Source organism: Rutilus rutilus (assembly GCF_951802725.1).
Source record: "Rutilus rutilus genome assembly, chromosome: 1".
NCBI lineage: Eukaryota > Metazoa > Chordata > Actinopteri > Cypriniformes > Leuciscidae > Rutilus > Rutilus rutilus.
In genome coordinates, this window is record NC_140209.1 from 12,503,306 (window position 1) to 12,522,870 (window position 19,565).

The 19,565-nt window shown below is 38.6% G+C and overlaps 1 protein-coding gene across 2 annotated transcripts in view; it reads left to right on the forward strand.

The window, feature by feature from the left end:
- LOC311287787 (uncharacterized protein) overlaps positions 1 to 19,565 on the forward strand; it is a 449,286-nt gene that overhangs the window by 17,641 nt on the left and 412,080 nt on the right. The gene's annotated exons all lie outside the window — the stretch shown is intronic.

Genomic DNA, 19,565 nt, shown 5'->3' on the forward strand with positions numbered 1-19,565 from the left:
TCCTATAATTTATATAATTCTAATTCTTTCAACAATCCTCCATGATTGTTTTTTATTGTCAAGCTGAAATTCCTTGGCTGTGGCCCGTAATATAGGAAGGAATCATCTGACACTCTCACACTCGCCTTAGGTGAAATGTGACCAAAAACTCTCAATGATAATATTTAAGACCATAAACCACTACACTAATACATTATATTTCACTGCACACATGACTGACATTGAATGAGATTGCTGTCTGTCTACATTGTTAACAGTTTCACCCTTGATATCCAGTATCATATACATACAGCGAATTTTTGTTTTACCATACAATAAGAACATCATTAAAAAGTTAAGTGTTCTGAATGCACAATATAATTTATTTTTTATTTTTTTGCATAAATCTGTCAACTTTGTGTTTAGCAGGCAGAGTACCCAGATGTTGTTAGTGCAGCACAGAGCATCATCTCTGCTCTAACACAGACTCTTAATCAGAGTCCTATAACACCACGTTCACAAGTTCAAGTGCAGCAGCCAGCGGTACAAGAACAAAGACAGACAAATAACACCATTGATCAGAAAATGTCCAGGTGCATGTTGCTGGCCATACAGAGCATGGAAACCCTTACCAATATTTTTAAAGCTTTCATTTTCAGGCACTGAACATAGTCAAACCCCTACACAATTAAAATGTATGTTACCAAGTTAAACAAAATTATTTGTATGACTATGTACTATTTATTATGTATTATTTTATGTAAAAAAAAAAAAAAAAAAATTATTAAATAAAATAATTTTCCTTGTAGGTCCTTTCCTAGCATTTTCCGAACACATTCAATCTGCAGGGGAAAAAAAAGAATAAATGTAGCATCCAGAACACTTACCAATACTTCAAAGGGGTTTAAACCTTTTGATTTAAATGTATATCTTCTGGATAAACATTCTGAGACTACCCCTCCACCTGTACACGAACTCAAGCTTGTTCAAGCAGGGCTTGGAAAAAGGACTATCTCAATTACAATGGACATGAAACATTCAGAGGTATAATGTAGTCTGTCTTTTTGTACAACTGGAAAATATAAGTTTATACTAGAATCATTAACACTTTACAATAAGGTTCATTAGTTAACATGAACTAATCATGAACTGCCCTTATAAAGCATTTATTAATCTTTGTTAATGTTAATTTCAACATTTACTAATGCATTATTAAAATGTTGTTAACATTAGTTAATGCACTGTGAACTAACATGAACAAACTATGAACAGCTGTATTTGTATTAACTAATGTTAACAAAGATTAGTAAATATAGTAACAAAAGTACTGCTCATGGTTAATTCATGTTAGTTAATACATTAACTAATCTTTAACTAATGAACCTTACAGTAAAGTGTTACCCTAGAATCATGAGTTCTTGTACAAATATTAAAAAAATACATTTAGTTTCTTTACATTTTCCAATAGTTTTCCAGCATGCTGTATGAAGCATTCCCAAAAATGGAGGGTTTGAGGGGAGGATGGATGCTTTACAAGGCTACTGGTGACTAATTACCACTTGAGTAATGTTAATTTGATCTTTGTTTATAGGGGGATGCGGTGTAAGACGGCTAAACATTATTCCTCCAGACTCAGAAGGTTATACTGGGTCCCAAATCAAATCTGCTTCTGCATCGGGAAAGACTATGCTGTATGTAGTTCCTCTACAAGAGGAAATTGACCTTAATCCTCTCCCTACTGATGCCAGAGAATAAAAAAAAAAAAAAATGCCTAAGGCTACTTGTCAAATGTGCAACAAAAGCATGCCCCTGCAGGTGCTGGCGCTCCACATTCAGGTTTGCAAGTCGCATGATTCAACATCTTCAAATGAAGAGGTACTGGATTAATGCTGTTTAATTATTTGCTGGTTTCATGATGGTTTTGGTGCATGCATTTTGACTAAATGTTTAATTTTTGGTTATTAATTTAACATTCCATGTTGACTTAATAATAGATATATTACTTTGTTCAGCTTCAAAAGGATCCCAAAATATTTTAGTGTATCTTTATGTCAGCAGATTGCTGATCACATGCTTATGATGAGCTACTTTGTTTTAATTTCTCTGTTATTGGAGCAGACAGATGTTCAGTTTGTTTCAGAAAGCAATTTGGATGAGATGAAACTAGAAAATTCTCCATCTGAGGTAATGTGACATTGAAATTATCTAGCCCTAATACATTTTTTTTCTCTAACCAGGCAATTCAAGCTCTCAACAAGTATTATAGTAAACTCTTCATTTAGTACAGACTCAAAAAAAGTTTCACTGAGTGTTACAGTGTATATGATGGTTACCATCTCAGTATCTCCTGACACAGTCTAGATGATCTTCTGAAGCTGCTTGCTAGCCGAGTAAATTCAGAAAACCAGTTCCGCATCTGTGTTTCACGGGACAATCTTCTAGAGAGGGGGCTCAAGCAGTGGCAAAGACAAAAGAAAGGAAATCCTGTCAACCAACTAAAGATAACCTTCATGTGGATTACTGGCCAGGGGCATAAGCCACTACTGCTTTCAGAGCAGAACGCGTTTCAGTTTTTATTGTTTTTAAATTTGACCATGATTGTCAAGAGCGAATGACACAGCACACCATATGCTACCCAATAGTGAGCGCTTGCACTCAAACAATTACTTTTCCGGTAGCGCACATGACTACGTATGAAGACTTTAAATGCATAATTGTACAAGCCATACAATCAGGGGAAGCATTTAGCAGGGTTTAAATATCCTGTAGTGCTGGATTTGAGTTGTTTCATAAAGCATATATTTTAGTGTTAGTTTTTTTTTTTACTTTTCCAGTCTCAACCTGTTGGAGGTCTGCACAACTTTTATATGTTGTATTTTCAATTTTTTTTCTTTATTCTGAAATGTTTTAAAAGTGAGCCTTTTAAGAGTTCTGTATCTGAAATCAGAATTAAGATATTATGCAACTTGCAATTGCAGTTTAATATTTTTGTTCAAATTGAAGCCACTCTGTTATAGAGCTCTCCTTAAATAATACTATATCTGTTTTAAGGAGCTAATGTTACATTTCATTAAGTTACAGGTTTTCAAAGGGAACCTTTGTGTAGAGGTCTGCCTCTACAGTAGGTATCTGGGCCCGGTTTCCCGATAACGCTCACTCTTAGCGCGTTAAGAGAGCTCGAAAGATATATCTTACCAAAGGTGTTTATGTTCCTAAGTGTGTTCCCCGAACCATACCTTAGAAAGCTGCTTAAGATATACCTTCTTACGTGCGACGTTACCCGGCGCTGTCCGTGGCGATGCTGCTGAATTGTTTGATATCGATGGCTCGACAATCAATTATTCTCTCGTGCAGGGGCTGTTTATGTGAGAAAGCGGTGATCTTTATAAATGAAGCACTTCAGAAATAGTTGAAATTGCAATTTATTATGATTATTGGATATTATAAAAAATAATCCAAACTATAATAGCCTATAATAGCCTAGCCCAGGGGCGTAGAATTTAGTAGGGACGCTAGGGACGTGTCCCTACCAATATCCAGTGACACTGATATATCCTTAGCAATAATTTCGATCAAAACTTAAAATATATTTATATTGATGTCCCCGTCCCCACCAATTTCAAAATCAAACCTATGCCGCCTACATATTTTAAAATTGTAACATATATTGCTGCCACAATAAACTTTTCAAAAATGTATGTGCCTTATTCTCTTTCCCAGTTTTGTTCGCTGAGGTGGAGCTGAGATGAAATATTGTTCTTGTAAATACTTTCCAGCATTTCAGTAATAAAAGTTTACATCTTGCGTACGGTGCTCGGCAGTGATCAAAAAGGATTTAAACCGTGAATTTTGAATCTCTTGTAAACTCAGAGATGTGGATTCAGACGGCAATTAAATTACCACACGACCTGTTTGTCAAAAAACAGAAGGTACTAATTTGGCCAGGGATTTTTCCGCGGGTTGGGTGAGAAAAACACTGATATTATGGATTCGGGCGGCACTAAAATCACCGACTTACCCCTGTAAATGTTTAAAATACCGGACGAGCCCATGAGAAACAATATTAGCGTCCGAATAGGACTTAGCTGACAGTAGCCTATGCTTTCACTGGCCTTTAAAAGAGCGTTTTAATTAAATTAATAATATTGTATAATAATATAATTAAAAATCTAACAACAATCAGTGTAATGACAATTTTATTCTTTGCATGAAAACACTTGAATTAGCCTAATTTAATACTGTCTGGGTGTATTAAAACTTCAGAATTATATTCATTTAGACCTGCAACAACGCTAAGAGAGAGCTACGAATGGTCCAGACCAACCTTACGAAAGTGTGACTTACAAAAGATATACTTAGCGTACAAACGTTTCGGGAACCGTCCCATAAGGTTAAGAGAGAGGTTAAGGAATAGGTTAAGAACTACTTAGAGATAAGAACGCTTTGGGAAACCGGGCCCTGCATGTTAATTCAAATAAAAGTCTTTTAAAAGTCTTTGCTTTTGTTTTATTTGTGCACCTCACTTATCACATTACTTTTTTTTTTACAAAAATTCTACAATGTGCTATGGACAGTTTAATACTTAGATATTACAGTCTGATACTTTAAGCTTCAAAGTGCTATTCAACAAGCTGCTGCACAAAATGTAACACCGATAAGTAGATATCTTGGCCAAAGTCTCTGGACTCTGAGACTGGATTAATGGTTGTCCTGAGATGTGCCATTTCATACTCTGAGAGCAGAGACTCAATCTGAGGGACCACTACTCCAGTGTTCTCCAGTGGGTAAGTCTCATCTTGCAGCAAAATGTCGAGGTCCTGGATTAAAAACAAACAAACAAACAAAAAAAACACTAGACAAAACATATTGTATTTTGTATATTTATTTTTTTTTATTTTTTTTTACTACTATCATACCTCTATGTTTGATGAAACATCGACTGCATTCTGTGCAATTCCCATTTCCCACAACTGATTGGGCGAAAGATTTGGCTCCATTCTGATTGAATGGTCATTCTATGCATCTGTAAAAGTATTCAGGTCTCTTTGGAGGCGTGGAAGAAACACATAATGGGCACAGAAAAGGTGAATGGAATTGGATGGATAAAGAGAGCCACTGTCTTCCAAACCATGTAGAACGTCATAATACACGTTTGAAACAGACATCCAAACGTCTTTCCACAACCGTTCAATCCTAAAAGCAAGACAAAAACAACCTTTTATAAATTAAAAAAAATAATAATAAATGAAAGTTAATTACCCATCCTAAAAAAATAAATAAAACACCTTTGATTATGAACGATTTTGCCTGAAATGAAGCTTCCCCTGCCACAGCCTTTAACTGTGAACATCCACCTCGCAATGTCCACATTTTCTACTCCTTGGTCTGCTCTTACCCTACATGTTAAGACAGATAGTAAAAAAACGACAAGAACATCTCTGATGTTGGCTTGAGAAAGCCTGGCCAGAAAGTTCAGTAAATTTAATGTTTAAGTTTAAATGCTTGATGAGGGTTTTAAGACTATGCTAGATATATTAGATAGATAGATGTACATACCGTGAGGGAACTCCGTGCTTCCCTACTGCCTCAAGGAAGAAACCTAGAGCAGTCTCTGCCCTGTTGTTGGTTGCAGCCCCCAGATACATGACCTGATGAATAACACATTTTGTGAAGTTATTAGCATCTACAAAATTGTATGACTACAACATCTTTACACTTATTTAATGACTATAGAATCTACCACTTACCTTTCTTGAGTAGCCATCTATGCCCCCAAATATTACTAAGCCATATCTGAATATAACAAAAGAACATCTTACCTAAACAGTTTTGAAAACATAATAAAATATATTGATGTACAAGTAACATCTACAAAAACAATTTAACCTGATCAGCTTGTGGTTGGTGTCCAAATGCACGAGGGACAGAGGTGCCTGAACCGAATAGGATCTTCTCACAACATGTCCAAGTTGTGACATCCTAGCAAGGACTCCAGCTGAATCAACTCTATTCATAGGGTCCAGACTCTGCTCCACTGGACTCGATGACCAAGAGCTTTTAAGTGTCTTCTCATCATTCTGTAACCGGAGTGTGGTGATGTTGTTTTGATTGTAACCACAATATTGTCTAGCTCTTCGTCCGTCAGGTGACTGTATGTTCCCCTCACTGTAATGCCAAACTCGTGCATTCTTCGTTCCACGGTTCGTGTTGACATGCCAAGCAGTTTAGAAATGCAAGGTACAGTCAGACCAAGTTCAATTAAATGTCTGAGGTGCTGCTCAGATGCAATTAGTTTGGGACATCCCCTTGGTCCAGCAATTTCACTCACAACAACTGAAGAGGTACGTCTTGTGTCCAGTCGATTAGACAGTGCAGAACACAGGTGCGAAAGAGACTGCATTACCTCTTGAGGCATATGCACACGACTTGTGTGTGCAGTGATCAATGTCAAGCCATTTGTGCAAATAAAATATAAATACTCCAGGTCCAGAGGCAAGCGCTGCATGGCTTCCTGTAGTCACGACAAGAGTCTCTCTAAAAGCAGCCTTGACACTGCCTGTGAATATACACGAAACATTAAGTGAAATTATCCAAACAAATTAAAGCGATCAGTTAATGCACCTATAATATATCACATTTAACCCACTAACAATATATTCATGTTCAATTACCTGAGATTGGCTGACGCTGATGATCCATCTTCACACCTGTACGAATTAGCCACAGCATTCATGAGTCGCATTGGAGTGACGTCAACTTCCCTCTTCGATTGATTGGCTAGAGGATGAGCTGTCAATCTAGAACTAGTGGACCAATGGTGATTAGACCCGCCCCTGATTTACATGAAACTCTAACGGCAACTTTTGGAAACGCAAGCGCAGAATGTGGAAATAAGAGCAAAGGAGAAAAGAGCACAGGCATAAAAAAAAATGAAAATAAGAGCAGAAAACATGATTTTTTTGGGGCGGCAGTGGCTCAGTGGTTCATGTAGGTTGTCTACAAACCGAAAGGTTGGTGGTTCAATCCCCGGTTCCACTTGACCAAGTGTCGAGGTGTCCATGAGCAAGACACCTAACCCCAGCTGCTCCCGACGAGCTGGATGGTGCCTTGCATGGCTGACACCGCCGTTGGTGTATGAGTGAGTGAGTGAATGGGTGAATGTGAGGCTATGTAAAGCGCTTTGGTGGCCATAGGTCTGTGAAAGCGCTATATAAATGCAGTCCATTTACCATTTTGTGTGCGTTTAAGATAATTTTGAATGCATGTTTCAGTTTTGAGCAATATAATTTTAAACTTGTTTAAATGTTTGATTCACGCTTATTATTTTTATTTCCGTGACTGCGTTGTTTGAGATTCTGGTTAACTTTGCATTGATTTTTCATTTTTTTGTGTTATATTTTTTATTGACGCTTATTATTTTTTGATACGTGACCGCTATATATTTAGCGGGAATTTGATCCCATATATGTGCCATATTACTAGAGAGAAGAGCAGCACCATCCCAGGACGGATGAATACCATCTCTTTTCAACAGGTCAGGTCTGCCCCAAAAACTTTTTCCAATTACTATAGGAATTTATTATTTGGCTAGATTACACAAAAACTACCCAAACTCTGGGTTGTTACGTTTGACCCAGGAGTTGAGTAACACAAAAACTTCCCAAACTATGGGTTGTGACGTCTGTCCCAGGAGTTGAGTAACACAAAAACTACCCAAACTATGGGTTGTTTCGTCTGACCCAGGAGCTGAGTAACACAAAAACTTCCCAAACACTGAAAAATAACCCAAAAGATTTACCCAAAAGGCTCCACCCAGGGTTTGGGTAGAAAAAATAACCCAAGATTTGAATGATGGGAAAAACCAAGCTTTTATTAGTTTTACAAGTTTTGAAACGTTTAAAACGCCACACGCTGGTCAGAATAGTGTAAATACAGCAAAAGCTCAGGCCAAACATGCATAAAAACACCTTTTACAAACCATTGCATTCGATTAAATGATTAAATGCAATCAACATATCATTTAATATCATAAATATTAAGGATCTGTATAACATGTGGGTTTTTAAAAACTCAGCTAAACAGGCCAATAAGAGACTATTAACTATTATTCCTTTTAATTATGCAAATGTCTAATTAAAACATCTACAAATGTTTAAAACTGATCAGAGATCAGGCAAAACCCATGGACACTTGTGCAATGGTTCGCTGCATGATGGGAAAAAACAGAAGGCAATAAATCTGTCTCCTGTCCTCAGTGTAAAAAATGCTTCAATGTAAATCAAGTCTGAAGATTCACATGAGAGTTCACACTGGGAAGCGGCTCAGGATTTCGCTCTGAAATCACGTCTTCTCATTCTGAAGAAAGACCATTTAACTGTGATCAGTGAGGTAAACTGTTTAATTGGGCGTCAGTCCTGAAGAAACACCTGAAGATTCACACAAAGGAGAAGATTCATTAGTAATATTACAGCAGAAAAGACATGTGTGTCCTTTACTACAGAAGATGAACTGAAAGAGTGCCAGAAAATTCACACTGGAAAACTAATTTGAATTTCAGGGAGCTGAAGAAGAGACCATAACACTTTTGAGAGAGAAATGAATCTGATATTAATTTTTAACTTGTTTTTAACTGTTTTTCACCAGAAAGATATTACAAGATATACTTTCATGTATCTTTGAAACTGGACTGTATCTGTAGGTGCCAAATGTTTGTTTTACATTCAAGAACGTAAAATAAGTTTATATTTGATATTTCATTTTGTTCATGATCCACATAATTCATAATTTAGGATTTATAATGTAGATAATTAAGAATTGTATTTTAGCGTTGCATTTGTAATTTCAATAAGTACTGCCACTTTAAGCACGTAGACAACGACGGTGCTAGAAAAAGATAAGGGTTGATGGAGAAGGAGTCGCACGGTTTTTCTGACCGTGTTTTTTCCTGTCAGTTTAGACGTGCATGTGCACGAGTCAGTGTTTGGAAGGAACGTTTTATTTTGTATATACAGAAGTCACATATTGTTTGTTAAAATAAACCTGCAACCGTGATTCAAGAGAAAGAGTTCGTTTTTATTTTAGCATCCTGGAACACGCGTCAGCCACAAGACTTCTCTCTTATTTTTTGAAATTAGAAATAGAAGTGGAAATAACCTAAACATTTAGTCAGAAAAACCTTTTGCTTCGTGTGGAAGAGGATATGATGCTCGTGGACATCGCGGACTGTTTGGATAACGTTAACAAGGAACCAAAGGATAGCCGTCCACAGAAGATGAACGGTAACTAACTGCGTGTGGAAAAAGTTTTGGTAAGCTGCAACTTGTTTCGCTATTTTTGGAAGTTTGCCAAAATGAACGAAGCTACTGGACATCTAGTTTGTGGAAAAAGAGAATCGAAAATGACAGAGAAGGCTATTGAAGAAAAGCTGCATAAGTTAATTCAATCTAGAAAGGCCAAGTTAGGACATTTAACTAGCCAAGCTAATCAGATTGAAAGACTAATGGAAGACGATGTTAACGTGAACACAGTTAAACAGAAATTGCGTTTGAATTATCAAGACTCATTTGGAGAATTGAGCAAGATGAATGACAGTTTAGAGCAATTAATGTATGTGGAAGAATTCCAGAAGGATCAAAGCTCTTGGTATGAGCCAAATGCAAGTCGTATACATGGATTTATTCAACACGTGGAACTGTGGATTAAAGCAGCTGAGGAGCGTTTAGAACAAGCTAGGCACTGTGATGAAGACATCCATCCTTCTGACAGCGTCTCTGCTGTGTCTGCATTGAGCAGTAGGAGCAAAAAGCGTGGTTCAACCACTGGAAGCAAAGTGTCCAATACTTCCTCAGTGCGCCTTAAAGCAGAAATAGAAAGAGCTACATTGCTTGCACAGGCAGCGGCTTTAAAACAAAAACAAGATCTTGAGCGTCAGGAAGCAGAGTTAAAATCAAAAAGAGAAGAATTAGATTTACAGACGGCAATTGCTGCCTCTGATGCCAAATTAAGAGTTTTAGAACATTTTGAAAATGAGCGTTCATCACAAGTGAGCCCTGCGCATGCAACGACAATTGACTCTGGATGTATTCCATTACTTGCAAGTCGAAATCCAGTCACCAACACAAAAAACGAACGTGGTGAATTCGTACCTCTTCAGCCTCATCCTATAGGCACCCATCAGTTTACAGCGAAAAATGAAACAGATGATCACGCAATTGAAACACTTTGTAGTGTTATGACTCGTCAGAATACTATAACAGAGTTGATAGCGAAACAACAGAAAATGATGACTTTGCCACCATTAGACATTCCTGTATTCAGTGGTGATCCTCTTGATTACAATACATTTGTAAGAGCCTTTGAGCATGGCGTAGAATCTCGCACTGAAAGCCCTAAGGATCGTCTTTACTTTTTAGAGCAGTTCACAAGTGGACAGCCTAAGGAGTTAATAAAGAGCTGTCTTCATATGCATCCAAATGAAGGTTATTACAAAGCCAGACAGTTACTTGGGGAATACTTTGGAAATGATTACAAAATTGCTGTGGCCTATATGAACAAAGTCTTGAATTGGACGCCTATCAGGCCAGAAGATGCAGAAGCTCTCAATGCGTTTTCACTTTTTTTGACAGCTTGCCGTAATACCATGGCTGAAGTGAGTTACATGGAGGAGCTTGATAATGTTGCAAACCTCAAAATAATTGTAACAAAGCTTCCATACAAGCTACGTGAAAAATGGAGAAGTGTTGCATGTGAGGTTCAAGAACGATGTGACAGGAGAGTCAAGTTCATGGATTTGGTAGAGTTCATAAATAAACAAGCCAAAATTGCACTTCATCCAATCTTTGGCGACATAAAGGATAGCACAGCTGCCAAAACATCTACAACTAAACAAAACAATAATAAAGAGCAAAGAAAAGGTGTAATCAAGAAATCATTCACCACAAGTTATGTACAGTTGGACAAACAAAATCCAAACACAAAGTCAAGAGAAAACACAAGTTCCATGATAACAACGCAGACGTGTCTCTTTTGTGAGGGTGAGCACTCCATAGACCTGTGTGGTAAACTTAAAGAAAAGTCACATGATGAAAAGATAGAGTTCTTAAAGAAAAAAGGACTTTGTTTTGGCTGCTTGAAGCAAGGGCACATGAGCAAATTCTGCAAAGGAAGAATTAGTTGTCAGGTGTGTTCTCTAATTCATCCTACGTTGCTACATATCAAGAAAAGGAACACAGCTGTGGAATCAGAGAAGAATACTAAAAGCAGTGAAACTCAAACAATCTTAAGTGCTTTTGTTAATGCAGAATCAAAGGGTTGTGAGCTGAATGGGGCCGGGGAAGATGACTGTTTACTTACAATCGTTCCTGTTCAAGTAAAGGCCAGGAAGGGGAAAACAGTGGTGCAAACTTACGCATTCGTGGACCCGGGTAGCTCAGCCACGTTCTGTACAGAAGCATTGATGGATGAATTGAAGCTCACTGGGAGAAAGACTGACATACTACTAAGAACCATGAATGAAGAGAAACCCGTCTGTACGTACAAGGTGTCGGGCTTGGAGATCAGTAGTTTGTCTGGTGAGGAATTCATAGATCTTCCAGATGTCTTCACGCAAAAGTCAATACCTGTTGGAAAGGAAAACATACCACAACAAAAGGATATTGAAAGGTGGACCTACCTTAAAGGCATAAACTTACCTCAAATTGAAGCTAACATTGGATTGCTTATTGGAGCAAACGTACCTAAAGCTATGGAGCCGTGGGAGGTGGTGGGCAGTGTTGGTGATGGGCCATATGCAGTTCGGACCAGGTTAGGCTGGTTTGTGAACGGACCTTGGAGGGAAACCTGCTGTCATGCAGACAAGAGAAAGCCAACAAAGACAGTGGTAAACCGCATATCAGTGAGCCGTTTAGAAAATCTGTGGTTACAACAGTTTAAAATGGATTTTCCCGAAAGTGGAAAGCATGATGAAGTGGAAATGTCCAGAGAGGACCATCAGTTTATGGATATGGTCATGGAATCTGCTAAACTGATAGACGGCCATTACTCCTTATGTCTACCCCTCAAAAACAGATTGGTCAACATGCCAAATAATCGCCCAATTGCTGAGCAACGAGCACACAATTTAGAGCGAAAGTTTCTCAAGAATGACTGCTTTAGACAGGAGTATACAGACTTTATGGACAACCTGATTCAAAAGGGGTATGCAGTGAAATTGTCCAATGATCAACTGAAGCACAAAGAAGGGAAAGTGTGGTATATACCACACCACGCTGTGTACCACCCTGTCAAACAGAAATTGAGAGTTGTGTTTGACTGTGCAGCGTCCTATAGAGGCACATCCCTGAACGATCAACTTCTCCAGGGTCCAGACTTGACCAGCAGTCTGATTGGTGTTGTTATCCGATTCAGACAAGAGCCTGTTGCGATTATGGCGGACGTGGAAGCAATGTTCCACCAAGTAAAGGTGTCTGATGAAGACTCTGATTTACTCAGGTTCCTCTGGTGGACGGACGGTGACTGCAATCAAACACTGAACGAGCACAAGATGACTGTGCATTTGTTTGGGGCCACATCCTCACCCAGTTGCGCCAATTTTGCCTTGAGGAGGTGTGCTGAAGATCAGCGTGGGCAGTTCAGAGAAGAAGTGGTTCAGACGGTTTTACAGAATTTTTACGTCGATGACTGTCTCAAGTCTGTTGCCACAGAGGAGGCAGCCATATTAATGTGTCAGGATCTTATGAAGATCTGTGCTAATGGAGGATTCCGTCTCAACAAATGGGTGAGCAACCGACGTAAAGTGCTCGATTCAATCCCGAAGTCTGAACTGGCTACAGAAATGAAAACCTTGGATCTGGATAATGAGGAACTTCCTCTGGAGAGGGCTCTCGGTCTCAACTGGTGTGTCGAGTCAGACACGTTCAAATTCAAGATCACCATTAGAGATCGCCCATTTACAAGAAGAGGTCTTCTGTCAGTCATTGGATCAGTCTATGACCCTTTAGGCATCTTGTCACCTGTAGTCTTACCAGCGAAGATTATGCTGCAGGAACTGTGTAGACTGAAGACTGGATGGGATGACGACTTACCCGAGCATGTGAAAAGACGGTGGTTTGACTGGTTAGTCAGTCTTTCTGCTTTAGAACATTTCTCAGTTGCAAGATGTCTCAAACCTGAAGGGTTTGGAAGTTGCGTATTTGCTCAATTACATCACTTTGCGGACGCGAGTGAGAATGCTTACGGATCAGTCAGCTACCTTCTCCTGCGCAACGCAAACAATGAGACACATTGTGCGTTTATGATGGGCAAATCCAGAGTAGCGCCTCTCAGACCTCCTACTATTCCTCGAATGGAATTAACCGCTGCTACTGTTGCTGTCAAGATGGATGGTGTTCTAAGAAGAGAACTACAACTGAATCTTGCAAATTCAATGTTTTGGACTGACAGTACGGTAGTACTCCGGTATCTTCAAAATGAGACCACTCGTTTCCGCACATTCGTGGCAAACAGAGTTTCATCTATTCTGAAAGACTCTGATGTGGATCAGTGGAGACATGTCAGCACAGACAAGAATCCGGCTGACTGCGCCTCTAGAGGGCAAGGAGTGGATGAGTTCGTGAAGAACACGACTTGGGTGTCTGGACCTGAGTTTCTTCGCAGTCCTGAAGAGTGTTGGCCCAGCATTCCATTGAATTACACAGACATCACTTCAGATGATCCTGAAATCAAAAATGTCACAGTAAACCAAATAGAAGTGGAAGAAAACATTACTCCATTCATGAGACTGATCAACTACTTCTCATCATGGATTAAGTTGAAAAAAGCTGTGGCATGGTTCCTGAAGTTTAAAGCCTTGTTACGGAGTCTTTGTCAAAAACGCAGAGAGCTGTGTGCGTCTAATACAAAGAACAGCCTAGATTTTAGTCAACATCTGATTCAAAATCAGATTGATCGTTTCAAAGCAAGCTTTAGGCATACACAACTTACAGTGGAAGAACTGGGTCAAGCAGAACTTGACATAATCAAATTCTGTCAAAAAGAGAAATTCTCAGAAGAGATTTTTGCTTTACACAAAGGACAGAGTATGAGGCGCAGTAGTCACTTGTATAAACTGAACCCTGTACTTCAAGATGACCTGTTGCGAGTTGGTGGGAGACTGAGTCGGGCAGCTATGCCAGAAAGTAACAAACAGCCTGTTATTTTGTCCCGAGATTCTCATATCACCGATTTAATTCTCCAACAGATACATAAAGAGACTGGACACGGAGGGCGCAATCACATGCTCTCTGAATTACGCCAGAAGTTTTGGCTTCCGAGGGCCAACACAGCCATCAGAAAAGTAATTGCAAAGTGCGTGACGTGTCGACGTTTACATGGAAAGGCTGGAAATCAACTAATGGCTGATCTTCCACAAGAGCGAGTGATGCCAGATGATCCTCCCTTCACCCGAGTAGGTGTAGATTATTTCGGACCGTTCGAGGTGAGACGTGGAAGAACACTCTTGAAAAGATACGGAGTCATATTCACTTGTTTGACCATTCGTGCAGTGCACATTGAGCTTGCCTCGTCATTAGACACAGATTCATGCATAAATGCAATTCGGCGTTTTATGGCTCGTAGAGGACAAGTTAAGGAGATTCGCTCCGATAACGGTACAAACTTTGTTGCTGCCAATCGTGAGCTGAAGGCTGCCATTGCTGATTGGAACACTTCAGAGTTTCAGCATCTATTCCATCACCATGGAATCAAATGGACATTCAATCCTCCTACTGCTTCACATCACGGTGGTGTGTGGGAAAGGTTGATAAGATCAGTCAGAAAGGTGCTGAATTCCACTGCAAGAGAGCAAATTCTTGATGAGGAAGGCCTTCTTACAGTTTTATGTGAGGCAGAGTCAATCATCAACAGCCGACCGATCACTAGGGTATCCAGTGACCCTAACGATTTGGAGGCTCTCACACCCAATCACCTGCTGTTACTGAAAACAACACCATTATTACCGCCAGGATTGTTTGACCAAAACGACCTCTACTCACGACGCAGATGGAAACAGGTGCAATATATGTCCAACTTATTCTGGAAGAGATGGATTAAAGAGTACCTACCTCAACTCCAAGAGCGCCAGCGGTGGGCCACAGCATCTAGGAACTTTGCAGAAGGTGACGTCATTCTTCTCGTAGATGACTGTGCGCCAAGAAATTCTTGGATTATGGGCAAAATCATCAAAGCTTTCCCAGATAAGAAGGGTTTTGTTCGCAGAGTAAGGATAAAGACAAAGACTAACATCTTGGACCGACCCATTACGAAGATTTGTCTGCTTGTGGAATCTGATTGGGCTAGTGGTAAAGACTAAGCCCCAATGATGAGCCATGTGCTAGTAACCTCTGGCTCTCTTTGTTTTTTGTTATTTCTCCTTAAGAAATGGAGTGGTAATGGACTTTATATCTTGGAAAGGTTAAATGACTAAGCAATAGACATTTAACTTGCTTATTAATAGCATCTTTGTTTTGTGAGAAATTAGAATATTTTCTAATGTGAATATTGTTTATTGTGCATAGTTAAGAGAAATACAGTAATTGTTCTAAGGTATTTGTTACTAGAACAATTAGGGGCCGGTAATGTAGGTGCCAAATGTTTGTTTTACATTCAAGAACGTAAAATAAGTTTATATTTGATATTTCATTTTGTTCATGATCCACATAATTCATAATTTAGGATTTATAATGTAGATAATTAAGAATTGTATTTTAGCGTTGCATTTGTAATTTCAATAAGTACTGCCACTTTAAGCACGTAGACAACGACGGTGCTAGAAAAAGATAAGGGTTGATGGAGAAGGAGTCGCACGGTTTTTCTGACCGTGTTTTTTCCTGTCAGTTTAGACGTGCATGTGCACGAGTCAGTGTTTGGAAGGAACGTTTTATTTTGTATATACAGAAGTCACATATTGTTTGTTAAAATAAACCTGCAACCGTGATTCAAGAGAAAGAGTTCGTTTTTATTTTAGCATCCTGGAACACGCGTCAGCCACAAGACTTCTCTCTTATTTTTTGAAATTAGAAATAGAAGTGGAAATAACCTAAACAGTATCTTTGAAACTTCTCTTCTTCTCTTGAGATGCTTTGGCTCTTAATGTTTGTATTTTCTTCATGTAATGATTGATTAAACTCTTTACTAATTTTATCAACATCTCATTGTTATTGTCCATTTTCTTATTTTCTACTGATTCTGCTTTAATCAGGAATAATTGTACTTCTTAAAGTCATGAAGTATACTGATATGATTGCTTTTTGAGCTTTCCATCTTTTAATTTTCTCAATAGTTTTTAAATGCCCAATAAATTATATTTCACTGCACACATGACTGACACTGAATGAGATTGCTTTCTGTCTACATTATTAACAGTTTCATATCCAGTATCATATATACATTTCAAAGAGTTTGTTCTAGTCAGTTTGAAGTTCATTCACACCATGAGGCTTCATGAAGTCAGAACAATCACTATGAACTTTAAACAACACCAGCCTCGGCTCCAGCTTTGAGATGTAGGGTGGGCCAGGCAAAACTCCTAGTTTTAACTTTGTATTATTTTTTCCCCGTAACAAAACTTTATTTTATAACAAAAGAAGCAGGTCTTGATATTTGCAGGGCTCAACACAAATGAGCTTTTCTACAGGTTAATTTTGGTTCAGATTGTTACTTGCACTGCAATAATCTTCACTGGCCCATCACAAAATAATAATAATAATAATTATAAGTATTTTAATAAATTTAAAGACAAGTAAACAGTGCAAGTAAAAAGAACAAAGATCAGGTCTGGGGCCCCTGGGCTCAACATGACATCATGACTTTGCGTAAACATACACGCCACTTTCAAGTCAAGTGGCGTGTTATCTATACGCATTTTGAGCTATCCGCGTGTATGTCCACGCCGAAACGAACCGTCATTTTCCGCGTTTATGTCTACGCCGTTAAATGTCAGAGTGATTCCGCGTGCATGTCTATGTCCGAGCGAAACGGAGCAAAATGTATATCTACATCTGGGGAGCAATATTTTTTTTCCTAGGATGGTAGGGGAAGACTCATAAATTGTATTAACCCCAGTGACGGGTAGGTTTAGGGACGGGGTTGGGGTAGGTCATATATATTTATATATACAGTAGCCTAATGTAACGTTAAGTCAACGGCGTTGATAAACACGCTGAAAAGCGATTATGCGTGTTGTCATACATATGCCATTTCATGAGATCAGTCTGCTGGGCTTGAGTTTATGTTCGGGCCCTACATATGCTGCAAATGACCTTAACTAGAACATCATTATAGAGTACACTCTAAAAACTGCTGGGTTAAAAAATAACCCAACCTTAACCACACTGCTGGGTCACTATTGGACAGAACACGCGCTGGGTTGGTTTGACCCAAGTGCTGGGTTTTTGCCATTTGACCACATTTCTGGGTCATTCATTTGACCCAACCAGTGGGTGAAATTAACCCTTTTGCTGGGTTAAGTCTTACTCATGTGCTGGGTTATTTCTTGTCTCATTGCCTTAATAAAATTAGAAACAAATATTTGTTATATTATGAATGTAAAATAATTATTATCTACAATAAACAAGAGAGGCCACTGTATGATTTCAATCTCATTTTTTATTTTATTTTATACATTTCTTTAATACTTTACTTTATCAAATACAAATGTTAATCAATGTCAAAGGTCTGACATGTCCCCCTCATTTCATCCCTGAGGGACAGAATGTGCAGCAATTCACCAGTCATCTCATTTTGTAAATATTCAACCATGTTGGTCCTCACCTGTTAGTCAAGTCATCTTTATTTATATAGCGCTTTTTACAATACAGATTGTATCAAAGCAGCTTCAGTGATACTGTAACATGAATATAATACAACAAAGTTTGTTTCTAGAAGAAAATTGCGTCATCGTCCACCTTAAGGCAAATCAATAATATTGTTGAATATTAAATGTCCCCAACTAAGCAAGCCAAAAGCCAAGGCAACAGTGGCAAGGAACCAAAACTCATCAGAGACAGAATGGAGAAAAAAACCTTGAGAGAAGGCTCAGGCATTCAGTTCTCCTCTGGCCATCGAGCGAACAGTGTATGATTATGATCCAGGCAGCATTACAGGTCAGAGGTCAGATTGAATAAGAACATTCAGAATATTTATCCAGTTCCATCTGGTTGGAAGTCGGAGTCATCACACCAGTATGGAGACGAGTTTGTTGAGGATCAGTCGTGTCTATGAGGCCTTCACAGGGCTGATGAGGCTGGCACTTCAGGAAAGCGTCATGGATGTGTCCAGGCGCAGGTCCACCTGATCTGCTTACGGCCTGGATCCGGCTGACTTCAGTAAACTTAAGAATGAACAGAAAGACATACATTAGCATAGATGCCATTCTTCTTATTAAATAATGAGTACATCAGGTGTTATAGGAAAGTGTCCCCGGTTCCGGCTGACCTATGCAGCCTAATAATCATTTAACTGATTTGAATAATAGAAATGTATAATGTTCTATATGAATTCCAGGTAAAAGAGATGCGTTTAAGTTTAAATTTAAACTGACAGAGTGTGTCTGCTTCCCGGACAATCACTTAGAGTGTTGCAATAAAACTGACATGCAAGTTAAGCTTTTTTTGTGGAAGTATCAATTTATTACTGAATATGCAATTCAAATTATTGCAAACATTACCAAATGACCAAATGTGAAAAACAAACAAAATGTGCATTCAGTATTGCAAACTGAATTATAGTAATAAAAGAGTAATTTTGACAAATATTATCAACATTAAGGCATTAAAATAAAACATTATTTTATTAAAAGTAAAATATTACTGTAATGTTGATAAAGTGTCTTTAACATTAAAATTCACAAAGCTGCTCGTTAATCTCCTGACTGGCAGCGCTGATGATCGCCCGTTTAGATGTTAACTTGCACACAATAAAATGAAAGATGACAGGGTAGGCTATCATGTAAGTTTAATTTTTTTAAGTTTTAAATATTGACGATCATTCGTTCAACTAAACGGGTATACTTTTCTTCTCAAAACTGGCGCTATTTCTCCTTTCCTCAGTCGATGTTTATAAAGATTGCAAGTCAAACATTTACTAAAAAAGGCTATATCAAGGCTCTTGAAAGCCTTTTTTTTTTTGGCAGAAACGATGGTTCGAGACATTACAGACAAGACACACGCAGACTGTGCTGGAACTTACCTCAGTCACTTCTTCAGACGAGTATTTCTAAAACGACACCAGCAGACTTTTCACTCACAACTCACTAGCTAGCCTAACGTACATTAGAGACTCATTTCCCGCTGATTTTACGTGCGAGCCCTGTGAGGGAAACTGCGCGTATGGATTTCATACAAAAGCTTTTCTCACTTTTAAATACGCAACGTCCACAATGAATAGGCCTACGATAATTACATGATGAATTTAGAATTAAAATTTTCAAAAAGGCTGCTGATATATCTGGTTTAATTTCAACTAAGGATTTAACATGCGGCATTTTGTCAAAAATTCTAACTGGCTAGCTGTGGCTAATTAATGTTTCACGGAATAAATACGTTACCCCTCAC